Here is a 3,509-nt window from a genome sequence, read left to right on the forward strand (position 1 = left end):
TTAGATATCATTTTTCTTAGAACATAATAATTTTATTCAAAGATGCACAATAAAATATTGAAAATTAGTAACAACTTAAACTCAAAAACTTTCAATACAGTTGTCAATTAGCTCTTCTTCATTCTCTTCCTCACAAGTTTGAAGATCAATAAGACACTCATAAGCTAAACTTTCACACAAATTCCAGTTTCACTCACTCTAGGTGAGGCATGTTGTAATGAATTGCATAAATCAAAACTAAAACTTCACCAAATTCGAAGTAAACAATAACATGAGGCTCTGGAAGGAAAGGTTATAAACATAAGGCTTATAAAACAAGTTGCTGAGAAAATCCGCTAGGGGCTCTTATGCATTTAACGTTTAACATGACTTCAAATAGGGCTGCTCAAAATCATATAGTTATAACATTTAACATGGTAAAACATTTTACATTTAACACAACATCATGAATACCCCTAGTATTCATTGAGCTATACTATCCCATACTTATGGTTGAAATGAGTCTTTCACTTGACAGACTGACTAATTCTAGTTTCATCAGTTTTCAGAAAAGTACATTTAATAATTAAAAATTACTGAGAATATGGTCAGGGTTGCGGTCAAAAGAGGGACAAGAACAGCCATGATGAAGCGTCTACAAAGAGAGACAAAACGTCGGAAAATAAATAGTTGTTAATTTTTGTTTCTCTTTTGACCGCAACCCTCACCATCTTCTCTATTATTTGAAATTATATGGTCAACTATTTATATATTTAATATTACATTAATAATATTTATATAAATTTTTTTTAAATTTGGCAGAAATGTAAAAAACAGTTTACCAAAATTCACATTCTGGTTTTAAACCTTTGTTCGCAGCTAAATTGTGATAGAATCAATTTCAAAATAATTTTATTAAATTGTCCATCCTTTGAACTGCAAGGCTTATATATAGTTCAACCGAAATGACAAAAAAAAAACTGTCAATTTAGTAACCATGGTGAAATGAAAACAGTAATCAGACTGGCGAAATGGAAGAACTACACTATACTTGTTTTGAAATAGACCTTTTATTTATGCGTTTTCACCATTTTATATTATATTCTTAGAGTGCTGCCAATGGGTCGTTTCTCTTGATGCCTGTAACACACCATTATGATATTATTTCATATTTACTTCTTGTATTTTATGTATAGTTGTAAATGTCAATACATAAATTTTTAAAAAATATTACATTTAAGACTGTGTATGTTAGATATCAATTTTTTCCAAAATCTTTGGCTTTCCAACGTTATACATATACTTTTAATCTTATGATTGAAAATGTGTTTTCAACCTGCAAAAAATACTTTTTCTCTTTTCTTCTTAATTTAATGGTCATTAAGACGTGCATAAATATATCAAGTTTAATCAAGTCGTCAGAGCCATTTCGTCAAAATCGATTATATAAAATGGAACCAGTTGGTCGATGTTAACGAAATATCATTGTAACATCCCAGGGTATTATAAATATGTAATTTGAATTCCATACGACTTTTCGTTTTTTGCTAGACGACACGAGGCTTGGTTATTTGGACTCAAGGTTGAGGTCCCTTGTACAACAAAACCTATATTTCTTACTGTATATAACATAATAGGTAGGTGAAAGTAAAAATTATTTAATTATTTTACTGGTAGTTTAAATAATTTAAGAAATTCAATCCTTAGAATCCAGTAAGTCCAAAATACAAACACTAAAAAAAATATCAAAAATAAAATCAACAAAATCGAATGTTGGGATGAAAATGTTCGAATTGGAATATCTTTGGAAGAACGTTATTATAGTATATGACACGCCTAACAGTTTCTTACACAGGGGAACGAGTTCATTTCCATCGAAATCCAAATATTTTTTTCTTCGGTTCCTCTTGCCGGAGCTGAAGACCGCAGACTGCATATAGATGGAACGAACTGGCTGCGGGGCAGGTTATCACCCAAGGGACAGGGAGCCTCTATTGGTTTTATCAATCAAATAGCCGAGAGCTCAAATAATAAAGAACAAACAGAAAAAGCCAAGACTAATATTGACTCGGTACAAAAAGCGGCCGGCCTGATTAGACCAGAGATTGGGGTGGCACAGGGATCGAGATGTTTACCCTTTACTACGAGTGTTAGCCAAATAGCATTCTTCCCCCCCTCTACCAAACGTATTTAGTTAATTAGTTAATATTTTGTTTACTTAGTTATAATACCTGTCAATTACTTTACCCTGTAATAACATCTTCATGGAATGCCATAACATAATGATAGATGCCTGACTCCTTTATAATCTATGCCTGACTATAAATTTATATCATTTATGCCAGAATCTTTTATATATATTATTGTTACATTTAAGGATGTATAGAGATTTAATAAACACAATTGATGGTTTGTTATAAATTATCATATACTTTATTGTTAGGATTTAGTAACATAAATAATTTTTGAATAACAACCCTCACTGTACTTTTTCATTTTCTAATTTCTTTGCAAAATGATGTTTAGTAGTTTGAGACGACACTAAAAACGAATATGAAATTCTTTTTCCTAAAAAAAAATGTATTTACCTACTTTACCCCGAGCCACATTAGGTTTTAAATTTTTTTCTTAAATATGATAGAGCTTATTGGAATCAGATATACTTTTTTCTGTAAGAGACGAATCGATTGGTGTAGAATAACCATGACAAAATTTGTAATTTCTAAGCTACAAACCAGAAATGTTTAATTATGGCCATAACTTTTTTTCTACTTGAGAATTTGGGGATTTCATTATCTTTAAACCTTCGACCGGTCGTTCAAAAGTTTATTGCGAAAAAAGATTCGACCATTCCTTTTATATATACAGATACAGATGGATCAAAATCAGACCCATCTTTCTATGAAACCAATGACTCAACTTACAAAATTAAATTCCACAAACTAAGTAACATATTCACTGTCAATAAATGTCAATGGCAATAGAAGCAGGACTTCACTTCTCTTTGTCTTCGCCTTTTCTCGACAAAACCATAACGATAATTACAGATTCGCTAAGCTCGTTAAAAGATTTAGACTGTATGTTTTTCGAACACCCAAATATTTCTTGCATCTATTTCTACCTAAACACTTTTCGAAATCTGGGTGTGTCTGTTACATTTATATAGGTTCCAAGTCACATAGCAGGGAATGAACTGGCCGATTGAGCTGCAAGGAAAGCACTCGCGCTCCCGAGACAGGGCGAAGGAGTTTCAACTCTATCAGGAATGAGCAACCCCTCTCGAAAAGAAATAAAAGATAGATGACAATATTTTTGGAACGAAAACCCAAGGAGCAAATTAAAAATGATAAAAAAGGACGTCAAGTCCTGGGGTACCTCCAAAGTAAAGTAATTTCGTAGAGAGGAGGTCGTATTGACTAAGCCTTGAGTAGGTATTTAGAATAGGAATTGGTGTTTCAGTTATTAAAATCAGAGGATTTTCCGTCAAAAATGTTACATCAAACATGAAATATATTATATATATATATATA

General features: G+C 31.7%; 1 long non-coding RNA gene across 4 annotated transcripts in view; it reads right to left on the minus strand.

Moving 5' to 3' along the window:
* Positions 1–985: 985 nt before the first annotated feature.
* LOC112210227 (uncharacterized) overlaps positions 986–3,509 on the minus strand; it is a 66,851-nt gene continuing 64,327 nt past the window's right edge. For all 4 annotated transcript variants that reach the window (XR_002945047.2, XR_010843481.1, XR_010843482.1 and 1 more), the window contains one exon: positions 986–1,119. This is a non-coding gene — a long non-coding RNA (uncharacterized lncRNA). The remainder of the gene's footprint in view (positions 1,120–3,509) is intronic.

The sequence above is a fragment of the Halyomorpha halys genome, unplaced genomic scaffold (genome assembly GCF_000696795.3).
Source record: "Halyomorpha halys isolate HHAL.00 unplaced genomic scaffold, Hhal_1.1 Scaffold59.1, whole genome shotgun sequence".
Classification (NCBI taxonomy): Eukaryota; Metazoa; Arthropoda; class Insecta; order Hemiptera; family Pentatomidae; genus Halyomorpha; species Halyomorpha halys.